This window comes from Astatotilapia calliptera, chromosome 6 (genome assembly GCF_900246225.1).
Source record: "Astatotilapia calliptera chromosome 6, fAstCal1.2, whole genome shotgun sequence".
Lineage (NCBI taxonomy): Eukaryota > Metazoa > Chordata > Actinopteri > Cichliformes > Cichlidae > Astatotilapia > Astatotilapia calliptera.
Genome location: NC_039307.1, coordinates 5,350,406 through 5,377,297, shown reverse-complemented (window position 1 = coordinate 5,377,297; position 26,892 = coordinate 5,350,406). Strand labels below are relative to the sequence as shown.

Genomic DNA, 26,892 nt, shown 5'->3' with positions numbered 1-26,892 from the left:
TAATACTTTGTGGAACGGTTTTTCTGCATAATAATTTGTTTCGCTTTTCATACTTTTCGGTGGCCCTGAAAGGCCAAACAGACTGCAACTTAAGAAAACACCAGCAATAGGAAAAACGCTGCAAAAGCACAAAAAACAGAACGGAAATAGGAAAAAACACAAGGGAAGAGTTTCTGGGGAGACAATAACCCGACGGACTAGTTGCAGGAACCCAAAACATGGTAGGCGTGTTTTATCATGATTCATATTATACTGATGACGTATGTTTAGGCTAATAGTTAGGCTAACACACGTATCTCTCATCTTTTCTTTCCTCACAAAAACCGATAGATCCTCATCTTCTTTTAAGTGTCTCCCAGCGTAATTCTTAGCATATTTTGGTTCCTGCAACTTGTCCGTCGGGTTATTGTCTCCCCAGAAACACTTCCCTTGTGTTTTTTTTCATATTTCTGTTTTGTTTTTTCCTGTTTCCGTTGTTGTTTTTCCAATTTCTGTGTTGTTTTGTGTGTTTTTTCAGCCTTTTTCTTATTGCTGGTGTTTTCTTAAGTTGCAGTCCGTTTGGGCCTCTCAGGGCCACCGTATTTATGCCCAAATTTGCAGTAATACAGTTTTATGTATAATGAGGTATTTTCATAGTTTTTTGTGCATCTTTTGCCAAAAGTATTATTTGAAAAATTTATATTTATTTCTATTCAATAAATATAAATATTTATATTATATTTATTTCACTCTGTTAATGTATTAATATTTTACAATTCTTCAGCCAGAAAGGAGTGCAGAAGAGGATAATGTCCATGCAGAGTGAGACAGGCAGCTTGTTAAATTGGTAAGTAGTGAAAGATGTTTCTGTTTGTTTTGTTTGTCACTTCTTGCCTCATGGCATGCCACTGATATACAGTATATAAACACTATTGCTACGTTAGGAATCGCAGCCTGTTCTCATTTAAAGGACGTCATATATTGCTGTTTTGTCAAAGCTGCTTGTGTCTGCTGGTACCATGCTTACGCACAAGGGGTCATTTACCAGCTTAAACAATGTCAGAAATTGCAGGAAAAAAGGTGGTCTATTAAAGATGGACAAAGATTGTACTTGAGCGGAGGAGACTGTTTCATAACCCCTTTGGGGTCTTTGTGGTTTGTACTTTGTTTTTGCTTGCTTTTTATTTTTGCTTTTACTCATTGCTTGGTTATGTTTAGGAACCAGAAACTACTTGGTTAGATTATGGTTTGGGCTTTGTCGAAGCCACTGGCGTCTCAATGATACACGCACGGTTCTCTCGGTGGAAATTAGGCACGCGCATCGTGCAAAAAACTTCAGTCCTGTCCTCGTTCTCTGTCATGACATTTTGTAAAAGGAACTGTCAAATTGAAGCACAAGGTGTCCTTTGGCACTAGTGCGTGATGCATCGAGCTTAAGGCAACAATAATTAAAGCATATTGAGGATGACTAAGCTTCAAACTTGCACGCATTGAGTGACATTGAGTTTCATTGCATATTTCTTTGGTCTTTTTTCTAAATATTAAGTAGCTTTGGTAGCTAAAGCAAACACTGCAAAAGCAAACGAGTGAAACAAACATAAAAGTATCCAAAACGGCCGTTGCTCTTGGCTGACAACCTTCTGAGTTCACTGCCACGTTACCAATTTCCCAGTGACAACTTAATTGCTCATTAGGAGGGGACAGTGACCTTTCTACGTCTAATTCTGCTGTGGCCAGTTGTGTCATGTCTGACACCATATGTTAATATCTTGCACGTACCTTTGCATCTAACAGCACAGCAGTATTTTCAGAACCAAAATGGAAACCAGTTGGATATCTACAAGTCTCCCACAAATTGTGGTAAGCTGATAATTCGTTTACAGATTGGTTTACTTTTTGGTACCTGCGTTGCTTGTTACTCGGTTTTCTTTTCAGTGCCTGCTTAAAAAATTGCATTATGTTGGGCCCAACGTCTTATGCCTTTCACAGTGAGTTTTTAGAATTCCAAGCTGAGCAGTTTTACCTTGCTTGACTGTGCATAGCTCTACGGAGGAGGGCGAGCTGACATGGTGGCTACACTGAGGTGCTGATAGTGAAATCCCATTAGCTGCCCTCCTACTGACGCCAAACTGACATCAATAGGAAGAGCCAGAGCAGGTGGGTGGTCTGTCACTCTCGCAGCGCTCACTGGCAGAAACAACCAGCTTGTACGCGCACACGGCTGGGGGATCGCTAACACATTGCTGCTGTTGTGCAGTGCCTGTCACTGATAGTGCCTGTGTGTATGTGTGGAGTGCCGCTGACGATGGTGGTGGGGTTTTGTGATTGTAAAGGAAGCCCACGATTTCATTGTGATGGACAATAATACAGAGCAGAAATAATCGTACTTTCTAGTCATAGCCAAGACAGAGGTGGAAGGAGACAGATAGAAATAAAAGAGCCACAGAATTGAACAAACCATTAAGAAAGGAGGAAAAAGGGGAATGCCAGTTCCTACGTGGCCACCAATTTAAAATGGTTTCTGGTCAGAGGAAGTGGGAAGAGTGGATGCCCAAATTAGAGAGGTCCTGGTTGGATCTTAGGAAACCCTGTCATCCTCAGAGCGTCGGCATTCCAGCGAGCGAGGAGCATGGAAGCAGGAGCCACCCGGACAATGTTTGGGACAGACGAGATGGGCGGGCCCTGCTTCGTGGCGGATTTTCCAAACCTCCAAAACCACGATGCAGCTGGGAAGAAGTCTATCGATCACGGCTGAGGCTGTTTGCTGGTTCCTGTCAAACATGCTGCCAGGGAGGTCCCCAATAACATTCGGATGTAACTGTTGAGATGAATATACTCCCTGCCCTCATAAAGTTTTTGATCTATGTTTACACTAATTCCAAATGAAGTACTGTGGGGCTTGGATTATTTTCTTTGGAGGGTGAATACCTTTGGGTATTATACAACAAATTTAAAAGGGCATTGAAGAGATCTTTTCCATCTTTCTTGCCTCATATTATAGCGCCTGCATCATATTAAAGCTCTGCTTTTATTTTAGCCATACAGTGTCGAAAATAAAGCATCTCAGTTGTTCTTTGTTGGAAGCAGTTTTTCCTCCAGGTACAACTGTGTTGCTTATCATGGTGAGCAAGTGGGAGTGAAAAGTATGTGGTTTAAAGTAAAGCACATGAACATATGGAATATGTGGAAAATTATTGAAGAATTTGTGGAGCAAGACTTATCCAGAGTGAACTCATCCAGATGGAACGACATTCAAACCGAAGCCAGATCAAAAGAAAATAAAGGAAAGAAGAAGAAAAAGGAGAAAAGGCAGACAACTCAAGCAGAGTAAAGAGAAAAAAGTTATATATTCATCGCCATCAAAACAGGCTTCTTTCTTCCACCCCGTGAGACTACACACTACCACTGTCAGCTCTGCAAGGCTTTTGCTTTCAAGGCCCACGTGTATATATGCATGCATACATTAGCCAAATGACAATCACAACGATAAACAGCAGAGCAGAACAAAAACATAACAACCGGCTCGCATCTTCTGCCTGACAGCAAAGGTCATGGGAGTCAAGATGAAATATGACGCAAGCATAAGGCGACGAGACAGCTCGCCACAGATATTACATATCAGATGAATAGTCAGGGGGAGAAAACAAACAACTCCCCTTGTAATGAACCAAATCTTCTTCTTCTTGTTTACAGCTGAGGGGCCTCGATTTACCAGTGGAAGGGAGATGAGGGCTGGTAATGGCGAGAGGGGGGTGAGGCGGGTGATTTGAGAAGGGGGGGCAGCGAAGGAGCTTATGTTATCTGTTAGGCTTTGCCTGTCCAGTGCATTACAAGTCCTGCATCGCTCATTTCATGGCAAGTGTACTGGAACAGATTATCGCTGGCTGGAGAGAGTGAGAAAGAGAGAAAGGGAGAGGGGGGGATCGGAGGGGTGGTCGGGCCTGGTTTTGTAGTCAGAAGATGAGCAGCAGAGTGAGCAGCCTCCAAATCCCTGATTATGCACACCCCTACAATTGCTTCACATTATCCAGCGATTTATTTACTTTTTTTATTTACTCTGGCATTCAGCAGGTTTCTCTCGCTCTCTCCACTGTCCATTTTCTAAAATCATTTCTCCGTCTGCTCTACAGAAAGAAACAGAGTTTCCTCCAAGTGAATAAGCAATCTAACTTTTCTACACACACCCGTAAACACCGACGCTGATTCACATGCTTAAATGTTTGGAATTTCGCCCTGGCGGTTCGTTCACCCCACCTGTATCTGCTTATCTGTGAGACATTTCTCAAGAAAGTACACATGGTACAGCATAGTGTGTTGTATGTTGTTTGCAGAATCAAAGGTTTACAATCACTCAGGCCACATGGGCAGCTCGGGAGGAAGCCATTTTGTGGGTTTTCCCCCTGCATCTGTTGATCCCCGTGGATACATCCTGCCACTTGTGCTCTATGAAAGATGAGATGACTGCAGACCACCAGGGGTGAAGATGGGATGCCTTCGCCCCAGGGGGAGGCAACAACTGGAGTCATTTGCTGGCCTAAACTTGGCCTGGAGAGGTAATACGATTTTTTTTAGGTTGAAAAGCCAAGGATGACCTCTCGGTCTGTGGCCACTCTCGTTTTGTGGTCAGACCTCTCCCCATTTCTCAGATAACATGGCTCTTTAACGTTCAAAGCTCAGACGATTGCACAATGTTGAAGCAACAGAGCTGATATGGGTCAAGCAGATCTTCAGTGTCCTGTGATCAAAAACTAAAAATAGTAAACCTACTGTGATCACTTATGTCAGTGACAGCTCGTTTAACTGCCTTGTCTTTATACTAAAGCTGAGGGGTTTTATTCTCAACATTTTCCACTGACAAATTAACTTCTCATTAGAGAAATTATTATCAGTTTAACGAACAAAGCCACACTCCTTTTCTTTAAAGTGAGAGGTGCTCAGATGACAGGTAACGTGCTTTTTTTTATGCATTCGTGAATTCACAAAGGCTTCACGTAAAGACAGCGTAGGCTGAAGATGTTCCCTTTAATGATATAAATGATGATTTAACGTGTTGTATTCAGGCGCCACACTGGGTAAATTTATCCCCCAGCACGTTTGACGCATAGACGCTACTATTACTGGAGAGCATCAAATGCAGGAGTTTCAGTCACAACCACTGGCATCTTCGACATACGCACAAGGCGTCCTTTTACATCAATACGTCGATGAGGAAAAGTCGATGCCAAGAGCCCACGTTCACGTTCTTCATTTGATTTTTTTTCATGCGCCGTGTTCAGCGTATCACCAATGTATAACCTAAAAGACACCAAATTTGTATTTACAGTAAAATTATATTCAAGTCAAGACTAAATATGACCTGGAAAAACTGCCTGAAGGGCAGGTTTTGAAATGATACATGACGTGCAAGATAAACAACCTGCACTTATAAATTTGACCTGAGAAATCCATCAAGATCAAACTGGGTTTCCACATCAACCTGATTAGTCTTGGTTTACCTGCCTCTGCAGCACTGCATAAAACTTGGGGACAATACCTTTTGATTGGCAGACTGTCCTTCTGTCCCTCTTTTCAAGAAGGACAACTGGAGGGTGCCCTCGAATCTTAGTAGGCACACACCCCTCAGCCTCCCCAGGAAGGTCAGGGTGCTGAAGAGGAGAGTTTATCTCTTAGTTCATCCTCGAATCCAGAAGAAGTGGAACGCTGGACCAGCTCTTTGTCATCTTGACGTTGTGTGAGGGTAGTGGACATTTGCCCAACCAGTCTATATGGATTTTTTTCAGGAAGGCATTCAGTCACATCCTTTTGAACATCCTGTGGGGGTGTTTCAGAGTATGGGGTTGCTGTTCCCAGTGAGAGCTGGACTCCAAAAGGATCAGCCTTTGTCACCAATTCTATTCAAAATGCTTATTGTTAGCTGCAGCTAAGTGGTGGAGGTCAGCCACTTTGGTGGCCACAGGATCAGCAATAATGTGATCATCGTGTTGTGACTTCCATAGAAATAAAGTATTATATTCATATGTTATAACAAATCCGTGACGAGATTCTCATCGTTTCATAAGCACAGGAAGATGTTTCTGTGTAATTTTACATTTTTCTAAAGAAGCGCAGAACGTGTAACACTGGATGTAGAGAAGACTAGATCATCAATGATTCTTACATGATGATCATACATAATGTTTGTAAGTGTCCATGATATAAGTAAACTGATACACGGTGGTTTTTCCTGTGCATAGAATAGTGGTCTTAATAATAATAAATCTCACGTGCATTTAATTGCCCATTACGCCATGTTATAAATGAAGCTCGCCTCCACAGGCTAGCATGAACCATTGCCTTTTTGTACGAGCACCCACCACAGGGGTGTGCCAGTAAGACAGCGCTACTCTTTCTTCTCTTTTTTCTCCTCGATCTGGCCAGAAGACAAAGCGTTCAAAGGAAGAGAGAGGTTCTTATCTGAGGCAGGGAAAAGGTTTTAACCTGAGAAGCTGGAGCAAAGAAACTTAGAGGTTGTTCTGCTTTCTCCCCTTTGTGTCTTTCTCTCTCCCTCGCTCTCTGTCTGTCTATGTGTGTCTCTCCCTCCTTCAGTGTTCCTGAGGGAATCACGCAGTGGGCCGCATATTTGTGTTGCTGTGTGCCCACTTTATGCCGCGCTCCCCCGCCGAGCGAGGCTACGCAGCATGGAGTGAAAGGCCATGCTGGAATGCCCATAATGCAGTGTGGAAACTGTGACTGCTTTTGATTTAAATGGTTTCAGATGCGCCTTTTGGAGGTGCGCAGTAAGAAACAGCTGGTTGCTGTGGCTATTGATATGCACAAAAAGAGTGTTGAGGCTGTTAAAGTCGCCCCGTAGGCAGGATTCAGGCAGGATTTGCCAAAACATCACTTTTATCCTTATGTAGTATCATGTTTTGGTATGCAGAAAGATGTTTTTAGTAGATTATCATGATTTGCACGAGTTCCTTCACATAACACCTTGTCTTTTACCCAACCCCCTGAACTAATATATTATACTGTCAAATTGCAATGTGAAAATTACAGTTGAGCTTTGAACTGCAACAATAAGCATCCGTCTGCAGCTCAGTTCTTTTTAAGAAAAGTCTTTGAAAAATCTTCTGAAAGATTGCAGATTGCTTTTGATTACGTGGGGTTTTAGTAGATATCCCAAAGGATGAAAAAAAATCAAAACTCACATAATGGCAACTCAGAAATATACCATACATTAGTGCGATTTCTATATCATCAGTGCACTTGAAGGCACAGTTGGAACATAAAAGCATTTTTCATGATGCTTAGACTCTTATGGGGAGCACATTTAACAAGAACATAAGCCCGTGAAGTTTTTAATCTACTTTTTTTCTCATCTAGGGTTCTTTTTTTCTGGTCTTTGACTTTGACCAAGTGAACTGTGTGTAAGTGGGAGCAAAAAAAGATGCCACCACAGAAAGAACTCCAGCCAGGATGTGTGTTCAACCATAACACTAGGTCATTTTAGCAGCCAGCTGATTGAACATACAGGAAACGGCGAGCTTAGCATCACCAACTGAGATGTTTTTTAATGTTCACATATCATCGGAAGACAAAGAAGAGATAGAACACAAAGAAGCTATATTTGTCCTCATATGAAAGACGATATGTATGATCGCTTACTTTCAAAGAGGGTTGTTGTCCAGGCTTTTTGTGATGTGGTTTTGTGGGCTGGTCTAAAAAAATGAAGGAAATTAAATGAGATTTACGAAATACATTATTTTTTTATCTATTTTTTATTAAACAGCAGGCTTAACAACACAATGAATTCAGAAAGAAGATACACTGTAACTGAATTTGCCTTTTCTTACAGATATTTGTTTCTGAGCCAGGCATTATTTCATGGTAGCCAGTAACTGAAAATAATGTCTCATAACATGCTGTTATGATGAAAAAATACATTTTTATTTCATTTATTTACCTGTACCTGCTGCAATGTTTTTAATGGTAACTGTATACTGTAATGAAAAACGTATAAAATCTACTTAGAATTAGATTTTAATCTGAAAAACTGAAACAATTTGCACTCTATTTATAAATTTGTCATTCTCTTTTTTGAGTAAATTTAAGTAAGTAAATTTAAGTTGGAGCCTGATAGAAACAGGAATATGATTAAGTCACAGCATGTAAGGTGGACACGGGGTTTACAGATGCCCTGAAACCACGAGGAATGATATATGTTTTTGGTTTTCTTTTTTGCACACTTGAAGAACGCTTGAAGTCCTTTTTATGATCCTTTTTTAATGTGCTGACAAAACAAAATTCACTAATTAATCCAAATAATTGTGATTTGAACTATTTTAATCAATAGTGAATCTAGTCAATGTAGTTTGTCTTGGAATTTGAACCCCAAAGTCACAGAATGTGTCTCGTTTTTCTTCATAAAGACAAATTAATGAGATTTTGAATGAAAGATTATACTGATTTCCAGGACCCAGAGGAGCAGATGCATAGTTGGACATAAAGTCACGACTTCAGCCAGTGGAAACAGCTGTGAATGGGAGGGCTGGAACCACTCAACCAAATGTGTAAGCATGTGTCCAGAATCAGAGAAAAACTGAACGGACTTCTCTCGCTTTCAGTTTGCTCGCTCTCATTTCAAACTGCTTTTTTTCTTTTTCTTTTTTGTTCTTTTTGTCTGCTACACAAAAGTAATTTACTTTGCCAAGTGGTACTATTGTTATGTTCTACACGCTGGGAGATACTGTTAGTGTTAAGCTCACATATACCCGCAGACACACTCACAACAACACAAGCGCAAACCTCCCTTGCCTGTACCTGCAGACAGTGTGGAGAAGAGATAAGGCTGCATCAAATGCACAACACAGTATTGATTTCCATGCCAACCAATCTCACCCAATCAAAAAAGGTCACGCTGTGTAGAAATCAAAAAGGGGCCTCTTTGTTTCAGAATTGCATGCCGGGTAGCCTTCAGGCAGACCAACTCAGTGAGTGAGACAGTTTGAAGCGGAACGTTTTTCATCTGTGGCTAACCACCTCGTGCAGCAGGCAAAATTGGAAAACAATATTGATATCTGACCAGTGTAATGGCTGAGATACCAGTGTGAGGAAACACTTGTTTTTTTCCGTCTCCTTTCTTTTGAGAAAAGTAGTCTGGCTTTCTCTCCTGCATGGCAAAAGTACACCCATTACAAACACCGGTGTCAGCGTGAATCTAATTTTGTCAGCTCCGTGCCATGCCTTCCAAACTCAATCTGTAGCCCTTGTATGTTTCCGTGACTCACTGAGACATGATTAGCAAGGCAACAATTCAGATCTTTGGGGCTGGTGGGCGGATTTCACAGCCTTCCTATTGCTCAGTGTGATGACGGTCAAGATGGGGGCTTTGGAAGTTGTTTTTGATGTGTTTGTGTTGTTCCATGCTGGGTCCGGGTCACCCCTACATGCATTAATGAGCTGATGCGGCGTTTGAAGTTGGCCTTCAAATCTCCTTTGGTGTTCTGGCCCTGGTGTCCACCCCTCTATCCTCAGACTTTCTTGCTCTCAAATCCACTCTTTACAGACACAGTCAACATCACAGGCGCAGGCAGATGCTCAGTCATTTACATCGCCAGCAGGAGACGCGCGGCCTCACTCTCCTGCAGCGAGCTACTGATGATGAAATGAGGAAGAATGTGCATCTCTGTTTTGTCAGATGTCACTGGCGCGGAAGAGTTATGCACAAGGTATCGCTCGGTATTGATGCCTGACACAGAGTCTACACTTGAAGGCTGGAACGTGGAGCAAGTCACAAGTTAATCATCCAGATGACTGCGGTTTGTGTTCTGTCTGGGAGCTCTGTGCTTTGTCCTTTGCTTTCACATGCTTTATAATGTTGTCTTTGCTTCGTGGTTTAGGCACTAAAAACTACTTGGCTAGATTTAAGCAGTAAGACGATTAACAAGATTCAAAAATGTCCCTTGACAAAAATAACCATGCTTGTTGAAAAATGAGCCTGGCCCACTGGCTTTATAATGTGACCCCAAGCGCTCTTTACCAGTGTCTGTGTTTGACAAGTCAGAAGTATGAGACATGTCTTACTGTGACCCCAAAGGATACTTCTCAGTAATTTTGAGACCCAATTAGCTTTGACAGCATGTGAAAATAAGGACTAGTATTTAGTTCAACCTCCTAGGACCTGGCATCCACATATGTGGACATCACATTTTGGGTTGAATAGACCAAAATACAAAATTTCGCTCTACCAGAGCCTGATGTCCACTGTTCCATCGAAATTTAAAACAAATGTCCTCATATGTGGATCTCGTTTTTCACCGAAACAAAAATCTGGTAAAGAAAAAACAAACAAACAAACAAACAAACAAAAAATCAGGTAATTCTTTGTTTTTCCTTCATCAGTTCCCAATCAGCCCAAATAGCAAAGAGAAAGTAAAAATGCATGCCATGAAACAGTTTGGGTCTTAGGAGGTTAATATAGAAATCTGTGACAATCCAAACCAAGCCTAAGCCTAGCCAAACAAGCAAGATGGAAAAAGCAAGAGAAAACAATAAAAATAATATCCCAACAGGACATGAATTCCCTTTACATCTACATTTGACTGGATAACAAAATTGTGACTTGGAACATCACTACTCCTTCAACCTCCAAAAGCAGATTTTGTCACGTCTCTTTGTGATGCCATCAAATGCTGACAGAGGAGCAGTATTTGACGCCCTGGGATTAGATCGGATGGCACTCACGCAAACAGTGAGAATATCAAATACGATTAAATAAATAAATCCTTTTCCTCTCTTTAACTTTCAGTGAGTTGTTTTACCCACTCTTTTGCCAAGGCCCCCTCAAAAATCCCCATTTTTGTTCAGGCAGCCAGTGTGGCCTTCCAAATGCACAATTGCTTTCCTCTGTGAGCTCCCCTGTTTCCTGGTATGCTAATTTCCTGTGATGATCAGAGGGACACAGGGATAAAAGTGCTGTGCTTTAAGCACTTTGTAGTTTTTATGTTGTTGCCATAGTAACATGAAACTGGAGGCCAAATCAATGTGGCTTCTCTCATTTGCATGGAGAAATAGAAACCTTAAACAGAAACAGAAGGAAAAGAAAGGGAGGGAAGAGTGAAAAGAGGCAAAAAAGAGGGAAAACATCCCACACTGCAGAGCATCAACTTTCTTTCTGAACAAGCTAGTTTAACAAGAGTAACTATTTATGTATATATGGCAAACACTACTTCAACAACAATTGCTTATTTAAGTGCAAAAACACAGCAACGCCCCAACTCTTTCTGCTATCTGAGAGCATAGCTTCCATTCTGCACAGTTCACTTGATATGCATCCCACATGCTGCTCACTCCACTTTGAAGTTGTTCACGGGGCTATGAGGCTATGATTATCCCATCCCTGACAAACCTTCCATTCCCGCTCTGAACTATGTACTGCCGACTGCAAGAGCTACGAAGCAACAGCCCCAGCCCTTACTACAACCGAGTCCGAGCCCCATTCTGATTCAGCTCATGAATGCCTAATTAGTTGTTAATTAAAGCTTGGCTCCTCCGTATGCCACTCAGGCTATCTCTGCATTTATTAGGTTCCCAGACTGGGCAGCTGTTAATGAATGGTGTATTTATTCAGACCAATCTGTTTGTCTTCAGAGTGCACCCCTGCATGACGAATACACGTGTGGGTATGCTTGAAATGATTGCGCAGTCAAAATGTGTGCAGGTAGCGCAGATCTATCCTCTTCCACTTGCTATTAACACCAAATCCTTCTGTCTAATTACCATTCATTCAGACAGATTGGAGGTGGCACCAAATATGTATGCATATTCTGTATGCAGTCTCCTCCCATGCATCCATTACTATGCCCAGCTGACTCCAAGGGTTGTTAGCGACACAAAACGGTTCAACTGCGCCTGCATCAGCTTTATAATTTATCGTGCAGCAGTTGAGGTTAGTGACAGAAGGAGGCTGATGTCAGATCAGCATTTGAGGAGCTCCCACCCATGAAGAGAGAAGGGAGGGATGTGATGCATATGAAAGGAGGAAATAAGATCAGGAGTTTCTGGGTGATATTTGTAGAAGAACTCAGATGAATCTTGTTATCTCTGTCTGGTCAAGAAGTCCTGCTTTTTGTTGGTGCTGGCAAGTGATGAAAATAAAGACTTAAAAAAACTCATTCAAATTCAAAATCCACAGGATAATCTTAAATATTTAAAAGAAAGAGTTCAGCGGCCTAACATTAACACGGATCACATACTGTATATCCCCCCCTCGGGTTACAGCCAGAGGTTAAGTCCATTTAAAGAGAAAAACTAAAGCAGATTTGGCTGCATCCCAAGGAAACGTGGTGTTTGTAAGGCTGGCATGTAATTACCTCCCAACAGCAGCCCACTTAGCACTGGGCTTAGTCTTTATAGGCGCCCATAATGCATTGCAACCATTAGTCATTCCACATAGGTTGTTAGTCATCTTGTTGCAGTCAAGAAAACTAAAGATCATTTTGAAAAAGGAGAGGGGACACATAACTGGAATACTCGCAATCCCAAAGGGGAATCTCTGGGAATTTGCAGAAGTGGAGTCAGAAAGTCACTCTAAACTGGGTCTGCAAATGGAATTTAGAGATGAAAGCCAACTCTGTTTGCCATTCTTCGCACAAGGGGGCAAATTACCAATGACGTCGCCATTGTTTTCTGTGGCCAAACACATTAGCTTTAAATGAGGCTCTGGCTCTGTGACTACTGAATCCTCTCATCAGGCTTGAGTCCTCGTGATATCCTAGTGTGATATCTCTCAGGCAGGAGCCGAATAAACACAGAGTAAACACTGACATCATACGTGGGAGCCGATCAAGAGTGACATCAGCAGGAAACGTTAAAGAGCAGTGCCTAGTTTCGGGCGGAGGCTGTGTTTAGTATTAGCTTTTAACTCTCCCCTTCATAATTTCCTTTATGCAAAAAGTTACACTGGCCTCATTCTCACAACTAAGCATGCATTTTTTTTTTTATCACACAGTGCCCCTTTTTGCCAGTGTAAAATACCTACATAGCATTTTCTGTGTTACAATAGCTTTTACTTTTCACATCAGGAGCTGTCTGTTTGGTGTGCCTAATCTTGGGCTTTTATTTCAGTTCATTTTAAAGAAGGTAAAATAAGAATGTAACTCTATAACTCAAGGCAAGTGAAAAGATAAGGGAGGGTGAGTAACAGAACTGTAAATGAAAGATGGATGCCGTTACTTGGTCTTTACCTGCTGTATCTGTATGGAGTGTAAAGTTATCAGCTAACACTAGCAAGCTTGGTTCAGGCTGCACTGAATAGGTAGACACCTGCGTATCAGTGCTAAGTAAATAAAAAAACTAGGATCAAACTCATCAAAAATAGAGCATAGTTTATTACTACAGTTAACCGCACAGCAGGACGTACTATTTGTCAGATTGCTTTTAACAGGCTCCAACAGGCTCCTGCATAACTTAAAGCCTTAATACAATTTAAAGAGGTGAGGTGTTTTTACACCATCCCCACCCACCCAAAGGTGTTGTCAGCTACAGAAACCACCAGACTAATCATGGCTGCTTACACAACTAATACAAGTCTGATGTGGGAACATAAAATATAATGAAAATTTTAGACTTTTGAGGTATAATTTTAGTTTTTTTGGGGGAGGAAAAAGTATGTTTGAGAAATAAATTCCTTAAAACACGTCTTCAGATAATTTTTTTTAACAACCCTACTTCTCATTTTTCTTCTGCCGAATTTTCCCAGATCTCAAAAATTACTTTTAGACCCGAGTTTTAATAAACCAGACGAGTCCTTCAAATCAATCACGCTGAGATGTAGAGGAGGGGAAAGGTTATAGTGCAGGTGTCATCGTACAAGAAGAAAGGCAGGTGTGCAAGCAAGAACAGACACACATACACACGTCTCCGTTACAGCTTAATTGACACTGCACCTCTGGACATTGACCAGGTGTTGCCTTCATGCTGTTCACATACCTGTCCCCTCTCAGCCACCTGACTGTGGTGAATAAAAGCCCTAATTAATTTAGGCTGGAGCTTCCCCTTTCAAACCTGTCCGCTGTTTTCTTTGATCTGTTTGCACTGCATTTGATCTTTAGTGAGGCTGTTAACAGCACCACTGAATTAGACCATCAGCCCCAGACGAAGTCTGTCCTAATTACCGTCCTCTCTACTTAACAAAAGGCCCAGGGCCTGAGGCCTAACCAGCCCGTCTCATTTATAACCTGACGGAGGTGCTTAAAACTGCAAAATACACCCCTGATGTTGATTGTGTGTGTTTTGGCTCATGTTCATATTCAGCAGCGTCACATTTGACACTATAGTATGTCTCAACCTTGAGGTATGACAGTTTAAGGGGTTTTTTTCCTGCTTGGATTTTATAATTATGTCTGCATTTTATAGTTTTATTTGCCTTTTAGTTACAGTTAACATTTTAGCACTTATGGGGGAAAAAATTGCTCAGATGTGTGGCAGTTATAATTTTTAACCACTTAATATTCAGGACCACCATAATGCTACTGCTCCTTTGAGATGGAAATCCCCTCTGGGTTATCCACAGTGAAGCCATTGTTGAATCTCTTTATTGGACATCTAAGCATTTCCCCCAGAGCGATATATCTGTATTTGTCCATAAGCTGTTACAGACACACAGATAGTGTTATTCAGCTTAACTGCCACACATCTTGTACCTACTTATAGTAAACAGATTCCTAGTAAAACATGTCTCTTTGTTTTTTCAACAACGTACTCATCTGCTTATCTAACCGATTCCTGTTTTTGTGGTAAGCAAGCAGTCACGACCTCTTCGCTGAAACCTACATGTGTGAATCATGGGACAGATCACAGGCATGCTTCGAAATCTGCATCTTATCTGATTATCTTTTTTAAACATGGCCTTTGAGTGCAACTGCTTCAGCACATTCCCACAGAACATGAGGGCAGTTAAAACGAAGCGGCACAATCACGCTGTCAAACCCTCATTGTCTGTTTAACAAAAATCTGCCACGTTTCCGTGTTCCTCTCATAACCTGAAGGCGCTTGGAAAAACGGTTGAGCTGGCATGAAAGACAAAAAAACGTTCCAGGAAACAGCTGCAAAAAATGTAACGTCGTTTTCATTTAACTTGATGTTAATTGTCAACACCTAATTGTTTAAAAAAATACATATGTCAAAAAAAAAGAAAATCATGCTGACTGAGATAGCAAAAGGCTTCAGTAGAAAAGCTGATACTAGACTGTTGTGTTCTACTGCTTACATAAAACATTTTATGCCTGAAAGTGATATTTTAAGCATCATTTTTCACATTAAAAGTGAAGCCAATGATTCTTCACATTTACATCAGAATCAGCGACCTACACAGTTTCCTTCAGCTCGTGGAGACTTTAAGCATTTTTCAACTCACTGTTTGGTTTTGCTGTAATTTTATTTTGTTTTTATTGAATTCATTAACCCTTTTACCACAGAAAAAAGAACCAAACAAAAAACACAGGTAGGCAACAAAGTGGCGTAGCCAAAGGACCAGGAAACAAACAGGAGAAAATAGACAAAATAATGAGTGCAGAGCTGAGTATCTTGTCATGCTGGTACAAGAGAAAAAATGACCAATGTACAACAAATCAACCCCCCATAAGGAAACACTATGAAAATTTGAAATACTAGAATAACAATAAAACCCCAAATCTTTGGATAAGTGTAATTTTTTTTATAGTTGTATGTTACTTGGCAGTAATTAGAAGGGTTTTTTTTGTATCCATGTGATGCATACAGTCCGCTTTTTACCCAATGTTCTAGTTTTAGTTAATATTTTCCATCGTCCAAATAAGGTAATATATTTTAGTTATTTTAGAGAACTAAAGCTCATTGTTTATATTCTACAGTCCAGATCAATCTGGAGGTCAAACAAAGTTCAATCTAATTGTGTTGAAAACATATTTAGAGTTCTGAAGTGTGTATTTAGATTAACGATTGTATTTCATTTCAGAACATGTATTAAAAATGGAAATGTTTTGTAAGAAGAGATAAGATTTCTTTAGTTTTTCAGCAGGTAATTATCCACCCGTGGTATTTCACAGATGAAGCTTGTTGTAAGTATCGGTGCAGTCAGTCGTGCTTGTCTATTGTGTTGCCCAATGCGTCTGAGAGCTCTTTGTGTGGCTGCTGAGGAATGTACTGTATGCACATATGGATATGGTAGATATACCATTTGCGCATAATGTGAACAATGAGCGCGCGCTTGGCCTCACACAAGTGCAGACATCAGAGAAGCATTTTGGAATGCAGAGCGCGCAGGTTTATACACCTGATGATGAAAGACTTATTTGATTAAGGCTTTAAGGTTCAGAGCCAGGACTTGATGTTAATGGATGGTGTTGATGGAAGCTGAACACGTCTCTTTAAAGTAAAATTCATTGTTACTTTTAACTTTTTTCAATAGTGGATTTGGCCTACATTTATACAATTAGTGTTTCAGGCTTTTTTACATGCTAACAAAATGTCACGAGGGGCGAGACTTGAATACGTAGAGTTCAGTCCATAAATATTTGGACAGAAACGACTCAGATACAGTTGAAGTGCAGACTTTCATCTTTAATTCAGTGGGTTGAATGAAAACTAAAGCATTTGTAAACACAATCCCTTCATTTCAGGGGCTCAAAAGTAATTAGACTAATTAAATAACGGAAAATAAAATGTTCATTTCTAATACTTGGTTGAAAACCCTTTGCTGGCAATGACAGCCTGAATTCTTGAACTCGTGGACATCACCAGATGCTTTTTAATGCTCTGCCAGGCCTTTACTGCAGCTGCCTTCAGTTCCTGTTTGTTTGTGGGCCTTTCTGTCTGAAGTTAATTCTTCAATAAGTGAAATGCTCAGTTGGGTTAAGATCAGGTGACTGACTTGGCCAATCAAGAATATTCCACTTCTTTGCTTTAATAAAGTCCTGGGGTGCTTTGGCTTTAAGTTTTGAGTCATTGTCCATCCGAATAATGAAACGCCGCCCAATAAATTAGACAGCATTTAGCTGGATTTGAGCAGACAGTATTTCTCTGAACATCTCAGAATTCATTCAGCTTCTATCCTGTGTCACATCATCAATAAACACCAGTGTCCCAGTGCCACTGGCAGCCATGTACGTCCAAGCCATCACTCTGCCTTTACCATGTTTTACAGATGATGTGGTATGCTTTGGATCATGAGCTGTTCCACACCTTCTACATACTTTTTGGGGTTTTGTTTTTTTCCAGAACCATCGTGGCTTATTTAGATGTTTTTGGTTGTTTGCTAATAAACAAACAAACAAAATCAAATCTAGCTTTTCTGTTCTTGAGGCTTATGAGTGGCTTGCAATTTGCAATGAACACTGTATTTCTTTTCATGCAGTCTTCTCTTTATGGTAGGCTTGGATATTGATTCGCCTTCTGGAGGCATTTTCAAGAAAGTCCAGTCGCTTTTCTTTCTAAGCTCCTTAGATTACAATGACCTGGATGACTGAGAACTTTCACAGACATACCTTCACAGAGAGCGTTGTTCACTTGGTTGGCTGTTGTGAAGTGGTTTCTGTTCGTCATGGAAATGATTCTGCGATCATCCTCCACTGTTGTCTTCCGTGGACATCCAGGTTTTTTTTTGCATTGCTGAGTTCAGCAGTGTTTTGTATCTTTCTTTCTTTCTCAGGATGTACCAAACTATAGATTTTGACACTCCTAATGTTGTATCAGTTTCTCAGATGATTTTTTTCTTTTTCCGCAGCTTAAGGATGGCTTGTTTCGCTTGCATGGTGCACGCCTTTGACTGCATGTTGTCTGTTCATAGCAAAAACTTCCAAAATGCAAATCAAATCAATTCCAGGCCCTGTATCTGCTTAATTGACAATTGCATAATGAAGGAATTGCTCACTTTTATCCATGAAATAGCCTTTGAGTCAATTGTTAAATTATTTTTGGTCCCTTTAAAAAGATGGTGGCACATGCTAAGGAGCTGAAACTCACAAACCCTTTAATTTGAAATCCAAATCCAATTTAATGGGTACCCTCAAATGAAAGCTGAGAATCTACACCTTATGCCCATGTCCATTATAAACTTATAATTGGAACATTTTTTAGCAGACAAGTAAAAAACAAAACTTGTGTCAGTGTCCAAATATATATGAACCTAACGGTACATTACTCTTCTTTTTTAAGCATATTCTTCTCGTTTGTGACATCATAAGGCATAATCACATATACTTTAAACACGAAAACATTTGAAAGTTAATAGAAATTGTTTGACAAAGTAAAGAAAGAAAGAACGAGGCCTTAAAGTGAAAACAGAATCAGAAAGGTGACGTAAGTGTCTGATGTACAAGGAAGTCCCTGTCAGCAGAAATACTTGTTTCTGCCAACTGATTTTGGGTTGGGTGTAAATGGGACATTCCTGCAGGCACACATCATATACACGTAGTTTAACCTTTTCCGAGTGTCACTTTACAACACAAAATCACACAATGGCATTAAGTGACGCATATATGCAAATAAATGCAGTAACTGGAGATTGCTCATGTGTTCAGCAAAACAAGCAAAAAAAAAGCTTGTGTCCAAAGAGTGTATTTAGCAGACACGGACGAGCTTTAGTTTTAACCTTGTGTACACTTTAAGTTTACACAAAAACCTGAAAGAACTGTTTGTCTCTTTGGATGCAAAATTCTTCACCATGTCCAGCAGCTGCAACCTGGTTTCGTGTAAAAAGTCAAAAAGAATGGAATAGAATAATTAACCTAACCTATGTACTGGACTAGGGGAGGAAGCTGGAGAACTCATGCAGGCAAACTCCACACAGAACATCCCCAGCTGGTTTTCCATCCATCCATCCTCTTCCACTAATCCTTATCAGGGTTGCAGAGGAGTGGGCGCCTATTCCAGCTGTCATAGTGCGAGAGGCAGGGTACACCCTGGACAGGTCGCCGGTCTATCGCAGGGCTAACACAGACAGCCAGCTAACAATTCACACCTATGAACCATTCAGAATCCCCAGTTAGCCTAACCCCACTGACTGCATGTGTTTGGACTGTGGGAGGAAACCTGAGTACCCAGAGAGAATCCACACATGCAAACAGCACGCAGGTAGGACCCATCCACTTGGTGGATTCAAAATCAGGACCTTCTTGCTATGAGGCAACAGTGCTAAACACTGCACCAACCTGCCATCGATATATCTATAATTAGTTTATCAATCGTATTTTATGTTCATTTAGTATATTCAGTGCAACCATCAGCCATGGCAGTAGCAGCTGAGAAAACCTCATGATAGGACAAAGCAGTTTAAAAAACTATTTTCCTGAAACCAGGTTAAAAGTTGGACTTGTGATCAATAACAGCAACAATACAAAAACCTCTGTCATTCTCAGCGGCCATAAGGAAACAAAATTGATCAAAAAGACTTGATATAGTGTAATGCCTCACTGCATGATGACAGAAAATTGATTTTGTCATTTAATAATGAAATTAGACATATAAATACAGTATGTAGCCTTTTTAGTCATTTTCCAGTTGCATGTTTATCATTTGTGCTAGTTCAGCAATTAGGCTAATTGGAAGGAAAAATGATTCAAAGGGTTACACTGCTGAAAATAAATTGTCAAACAGCAAGTTATTTATTTAGGTAACTAAAAATGGCCTTTGAATAGTTAAATAACTGATGCCATCTTGAACAAACTCTTAGTTATTCTTTTTTGAATAATGGATAAAGTTTTTTCAAGAGCAGATTATCAAGATTTTCCTTTCAAAATGATATAAAACCAAACACTGACAGTTTTTCTTTCCTGTCATATCTGACCACCCACGCGGTCCGCGTGCTCAAAGAATACGTTGGCCTCTTTGTCTACGTGCCCTTGAGGAGCTTTCTTACTCAAGGCATCATCATCATCATCTGCATTTGATGTCGTCAGCACGCTTGCATACCTTTTGTTGCTTTTTTTTTTTTTTTGCCGGCCTTAATTCACAGTCACAAAAGATGAGAGGAACCCACAGCATACCAGCCAGCGAGAGGAAGAGTGCTAAAGAAAGAGTAATGCAAAGGCAAAATAAACAGATTTCAAAGCACTTTTTTTTATCAAGACATCAAACGTCCTATGCGATGAAACAGCGTGCTGCGGCTCGCTTGAATTGACACATTGACAACTTCAGACCTATGATGAGAAGAAAGGAGTGGGGAGCAGAAAGATGGTGGAAGGGAGGGAATGAGAGAAAGGAATGAAAGAGAGATCAGCCTAAACTAACAACAATAATGGAATGATAGAAGAGCTTAATTTTGCCTGACAGACGGTGCTTTCATCAGAGTGTGTGCCTTGAACTGCACCTTGATTAATTATTAAATAAGGTGGCCTGCTCTTCAGCTCTGGCCCTCATTTGATGTCCTTGCAAATGTGTTTCTGCTGACAGATAGAGGTCCACTACTGGTCCCTGTTTACACATACTAAAATACTAGAACAGCAGGCAACTCCCATTGCTGTGCTATAAAGCATGACGTTAGCTTTGATGGTATTACAGCTGCTTGGGAGAAGTTTTCAGAGTCCGATTTCAACCTTATGCAAAGATATACTTAAGGAACAATATGTTCTCTATGTGGATTTATTTGTTTGCTTTTGCACATATGGGGAAATCTGAGAGGTATTAAAGGATTATTTAAGACTACAAGAAGTGTGTGGTCTTTTGCTGTATTGCCACATGTAGCATATACTTTTCCATAGTGGTTACTGTAGCCAGTTATAGCTCTTTATTCTAGCATCCTTGATGTTCTGTGGTGGTAAGTAACTGAGCACTTTTTGTGTAGTTAATTGAATATTAATCAATGTTATTTCATATGTCGACTCCACTCTGCAGCGATCTATCGTACTTTTTACGCTTACTGACTCTTTTTCAGACTACAAGTTTGCACATGGGTTGTGTCGTGTCCAGAGATGGGCAGTAGCGTTACTGTAATCCGATTACTTTTTTCGAGTAATGAGTAAAGGAAGGGATTACTATTGCAAAAAAGGTAATTAGATTACTGTTACTTTCCCATAAGCATGCTGCGTTGCTTTTTTTGCGATTTTTTTTTTTCTTCGTGGCAACAGCTGTGTGCAGATCAAAAATGGATAATATATCGAGTGCGGGAGAAAGTATGAGCGTGCAGCGTTTAAAGCGTGGAAGTACTGACCCTACTTTGAGTTTGATTCTGTAAAAAGTGACAAAAACATTAGCGTCCACTGCTCTCTGCGTAGGAAGAAAACTTCTTTTTACAGCGAAAAAACCCCTAAACGTCCGAGCAAGCACAGAGTACGCTGCCGCTGGAATGTGAAATTCACAGAGAAACTGCTGTATCCTTCCACTGACCGCTGCGGCACACCTGCACCAGGCAAACCTCCGCCTGCCCCACTCCTGCTATACAGGTTAAAGTAGAGCAACAGGACTGCTGAGTCTTTGATTTTATTTATTTTCTGCTGTGTTTTTCTTGCATCTATTTGAAAGAGTGAGTGTAAACACAAAAAATATTTTATTTTATGTGCTGGAATGTGCAGAAAATAGGTTTAAATGTTAAACATTTTTCTTCCAGTCAGAGAATGTTGCATATAATTTAATGTTTGCTTGATGCATAAAGTTAAAAGATTAAAACTAATAAAACAAGTTTTAAAAAGAGACTTTTTCATTTGATTACATTTTATATGATGGATAGACTATGTGCACGTTAGCATATGCTACTTCCGGTGCGGAAACTCCTGTGGGGAGCTTTGTTTCCGGTGTCCTGTTTTCTGGTCCAAAACAAGTTAGGCAAATGAATGAATCAAGCGGCGATTTACATTTCTATAGATGTCTTGTTCATCGACTTGTCGATATTTTTTCCCCGCCCCTAAGAGCAAAAGAGAAAGGGATTCAAATGTTATATTTCTCAGCTGTCCCTCGTTTATCGCGGGCGTTATGTTCTAAAAATAACCAGCAATAGGTGAAATCAAGTAGCCAATTTTAGTTTTTGACGGTGCAAAACATTTCGTGGACATCGTGGACATACAGTACTGCACTTCAGAGTCACACTGCCAGCGATCGATGCAGCGATTCTGTACTGTACAGGAGAGACGTCACGGAGGAGATCGTCTGCAGCGATCAGGACGCAGGACACAATGTGATGTAAAAAAAGCATGCAAACTTGCACTAAAAAAATCCGCGAAACAGGTGAAAGGTGAACCGCGTTATAGCGAGGGACCACTGTAATTTTGAAGGTAAGTCACAACATACCCTTCGTAAATACTAATGTATAGAAACCGTTACCAGCAATCGTTCATTTTTTGTGTGGCTTTTTTTCACGGTTTGTTAACATGCTGTGTAGGTGTGTACTTGACTAGCTGATATCGACATAACAGGGGAAACATCTGGTTTGACTTCACCTGTAGTTTGAATGCTGAACATTTGACTGTTTAATTCATAATAACTGTCACTATACAGAGATGTGCTTCTGAATGTGGACGATGTGTCTTCTGATTTTTGTAATGCAGTTCTGCTTGTGTTGAGTGATGTAAACAACTGATCGATCTAAACTCTTTAAAGGTCAAAATTAATCATTAGATTTTCTCTCAAACCAGGAAGTTAGCATTTTCTCGTGCACAGGGTCTATTATGCAGAAAAAGTAGAATTGGGCTGAAAGATCTATTGCTTTATAACCTATTTAGGGGATAAATCATGTTTTAAAAGTAACTAAGTAACTAATTACTTTTGAAAATAAGTAATTAGTAAAGTAAGGGGATTACTTTTTTGTGAAGTAATCAGTAATTAGTTACTGATTACTTTTTTCAGGTAACTTGACCAACACTGGTCGTGTCAAAGCGTAATCAAAGGATTGCTTTATGGCGAGCCCACCAAACATTTTTAAATATTTTGTTGAATGAACTTCGAAGCTGTCAAATGAAGCTTTTCAAATGGCTGAAAAACTAAAAAAGTTGAGCTGCTGTCTGCAACACCTGGCCGTCTGTTCAGTATCAAACAAAAAACACATGCATTTGCTTTTTTTTCATGACAAAAATGTTGTTTTCCATGTTTCCTGGTTTGTAAGTCAAGCCCTGATTGAGCCTCTGTTTGATGTGGAAACTGCCCATCCTCCTTGTAAGCCCATGGATCTTTTGGCTGTCAGACCTCAACCATTTTGGGGCAGGAACATAACTTTCTAAAAGATGATTAATAAAGGAGGTTATTGACTTAATCTTTTTGTGATTTAAATGTCGTGCCATGACCATAAGTGTGATACAATAGGCTTGTACTCAGTGTGTTGGATGTAACATGCTGCAAAGTTACACTTTACTGTAATCACATTACATTTCTCTAAAGTAGATTCACTGTGCATGGTGTTTACTTTGAAGCCTCTTTAGGCCGATTAGTACTTCGCTTTGTGTTGTCAGTTTTGTGGTCAAACATGCACCCTAAAAGCATTGTGTCCTCATTTGTTTTGGTGTGTGGGACTGTATCCTAAGGTTTATATTGTTAACTGGAAGCTTGTGCTGCACTGCGCCATAGGCATGCAGAGATGAAGCAAGAGCACACTTTATGAGGTTGCATAAATTATGTCAAACTGCCTACAGTTTATAGTATGACATATGTAGTATGCTCCTTCCAAATCCAGACATGGGAAACAATAACCCAGCCCATCACTTGACAAATTGAAACCTCAAGATTTTGCAAACCTGGTCAAAGCATTCTTTAAATGCTAAAATCTGAGCTGATGGCCTCAGTCTGACGCCAGATCACAGGAAACCTTGCCTCCACCTTTCCTTTCTCCCTTTGGTTACTAGTGTGAGGCCTGCATCTTTTTAGCTTTGATTGTTTTGGGCATATCTGGCATAGCTGCAGATTTATTAATATTTCTCCTAACTCAGTGTATCTGGAGATTGTCCTACACACCTAGTTAGCTGCATCAGACAGCCCCCTCAATATGGCGCACATAAAATATAGAATAAGAAGCAGGTACACAACATAGTTTGAACAAGCTCACTGATTTCCACATTTGTCCTTAGATAAACTGTCAGATTTTTTAGAACATCTCCTGTCTATAAACTTGCACTTCTACTCCTCCACTAAGAAAAAAATAGAAATTAGTGAATATAAATAAGTCTTCTTGGGATGAGAGGTAGTAGTATTCACTAAAGCCTTTGATCCAGCCTTAACTAGATAGCCTTGACAAGTCCAATTTATGACTGCTTTTCCCCACAATAGCTCATTGTGTGGAGAGCTGGAGATGATCTAATCACCACTGCCCTCTGAAGTCTGAGAGAGGAGATGAAGAGGAAACATAGTGGAAACATTGTCATCCATCACTTTTGATGTGAAAACACATGATGGCATCACCTTATCTGATCTTTCTTCCAAATTAGTAAGACCAAATGAAATGAAGCAGATCAAACAAGACGAAGGAGTCATTTAATTGCATTACACACCCACACTGCACTTCCTTTGGTAAGCTGTCCTGTTTGTCTGTAGGATTGGACATTTTGATGAATAGCTGCATAACAATGCTCCTGCAGATGACAGTTTGTTGAATAGTTCATATGGCTTTCTCTTAGCTCTCAGCTCTCTGTTCACACACAGCCACAAACATCCACCTGAATACATACAGACTGATGACAAATTCCAGGAAAAAGCGAAACAAGCCAAAACATCTTGGCAGAAAAGCGTCTTTCATCAGCTTGGCAGTGATTCTCCGATGTCAAGCCGATGAACTTGACTGGATGGATAAATACAGTTCTTTCATTTGGTATGCTGCTGATGATGGTGGTGGTGGTGGAGCGCTGTCCAACACCATTCTGGAGCCAGATGCATTAAACTATAGATTCATGGCTGAAACTGTATTTGTGCATAAAAGCAGAAATGTGCATGTGGTTACCATTTTACCAGGCACAATCTGATGTCACAGCATCATGACAATAATGTTAGTCCAGGATCAACATTGCAGCTGATCAGTAATATTGCCTGAACAGTCAGTTAGCGTTAGCCAAAAGTTAGCTAATGCTATTTAAACTAAGACCAGCTTTACTGTTTATTTACAGCATTGTCAAACTCATCATTCAGTGACCCCTCATGCCCTGTGATTACGGGCAGTATCACTCTGGAAAAACTCATCTAGGTCTACTTTTGTATACATCAATGAGCCTTACCCTTTAAGAGCACCATGCCAGTAAAATGCACCTCACACCATAACAGAGGCACTGGATCCCCACACTCAAAGTGTCAGGTTCTTTCCTTTACTCTCTCACCCGTCAAAATAAGCACACAGAAAGTGGTCGATGCACAGATGCTTTAAAACTTCAGATAAACCTGGTTACCAAAAGCCAATCAATGTCGCCTTATCATCAGCAGTCCCTTCACTCTGGTGAGAGTTCAGATGTCGGCTACACGCTCAAAGACAAAGCCGAGCACAGATACCGACTCGTGCCGTCCTCTGTCTGCGGCACCTAAAAACAAGGCAGATTCGAAAATGCCACCTTGTGACTTTTTGGAGGAGCTAATCTATTCTATTTAATGTAGTTCAGAAGGGCCCAACATTCGCACTGAAGACACAAGGCAGGATTAATCCTCATATAGCGGTGGCAAGATGAAAGGAGATAAACCACTTAGCTTCGTTCTTGGATGACTTTATATATTTATTTCCCTCAAGTCTCTTCCCAACGTTTGAAAAGGGATTTAGCAGCAAAGACACTTAAGTCTGTGGAATTTAATCTTTTTTCCTCTTTCAAGTAAGTTGTGGATTTTTTTTGTGCGCTGTTGAGTTTTATGAACTTTCGACAATAGTTTGGGGAGGGCTGAATGACAGAATTTGATGTGTTAACTGTGGCCTAACATTAAAAAGAAAAACTTCTTGAGCATTCCTGTACAACTGTCATCAGAACAAGTTCTGCAGCTGAATCAAAAACACTGCATTTCATGCAAATTACTTTGGCTTTTGGGTTTATTTGATAGGTCACCGCATGTGTTTGTTCTTTCTGGTTCAGACCTCTAAATAAATAATCCTCATAATGTGAATGCAGATTTCCTGACCCCAGAATGTGTCGCAAAGCTTCATGCCCGACTGTCAGTCTGACCTGTCTGCTCTTCAATAGCTTCCCACTCCTCTACCAACTCTGCGGCGCTTGCGTTCTGAGCTGAGCCTGCTGAGTTGTGCCGACCCCGGGATCTGGCCTCCGCACATCAAAAGCTCCGTATGGAGGATGTTAATATTTGCTCAGGTGCGTCTCACGAGTCTCCCTCTCTGAGCAGAGAGTGCTCCGAGCATATAAATATATCAGAGGCCAAAGGGACGTCTGGTCCTGCTGTCCCTGTGTGTGAGAACAGGGGATGGGAGTGGATGACATTGTGTGCTGTCGCCAAACAAGCCCATACACACTCGCATACAGAGATTTCACTCCTCCTCCCGACTGCTGGGGTCGGTAGCCTTCATTTGAACCCCCTCTTTCCTTTCTTCTTGGTGGCCTTCTGACCTGGGGCTGCCCCTTGGTCAGGGGGGCACATGGACAGGACAGCTGGGGACAACAGGAGCCCTGTCCCAACCAAATCCCCTCCTGCCTCCTGCCTTTTCCATCCCATGGCCCTTGTGTTGCCTTTGAACTTGTGCCGCCTGATACTGAGGCAAGACCCCACCTCCCGAGACATCCACTGTTTATCCAATGCTACAAATAAGAACAGAGTGGTGAGATTAGATACGACTTTCCCCTAACCTTTGGTGTAAGACCTCCATCTCACATCTGCATCGATTCCATCTGAGTGTCACTGATTAAAATGACTAACAGAAAGCCTGGACTCCATCTCCCAATGCTGCTTGCACGTCTGTTATTTGGATGTCAGGTTGACTTGGCTCGCCGTGATGGCTTGTTTACGCTGAGCTCCACAAATAAGATCTAACCCTCAGCAGCCGCTGTCGTCAGGCAACAA

At 40.8% G+C, this 26,892-nt stretch overlaps 1 long non-coding RNA gene across 1 annotated transcript; it reads left to right on the top strand.

Moving 5' to 3' along the window:
* The first annotated feature begins 559 nt into the window (after window positions 1-559).
* Window positions 560-7,669, top strand: LOC113023196 (uncharacterized). Its single transcript, XR_003272521.1, has 4 exons — window positions 560-624; window positions 764-826; window positions 4,311-4,532; window positions 7,345-7,669. It is a non-coding gene; the product is annotated as an uncharacterized LOC113023196 (long non-coding RNA).
* The last annotated feature ends 19,223 nt before the right edge of the window (window positions 7,670-26,892 follow it).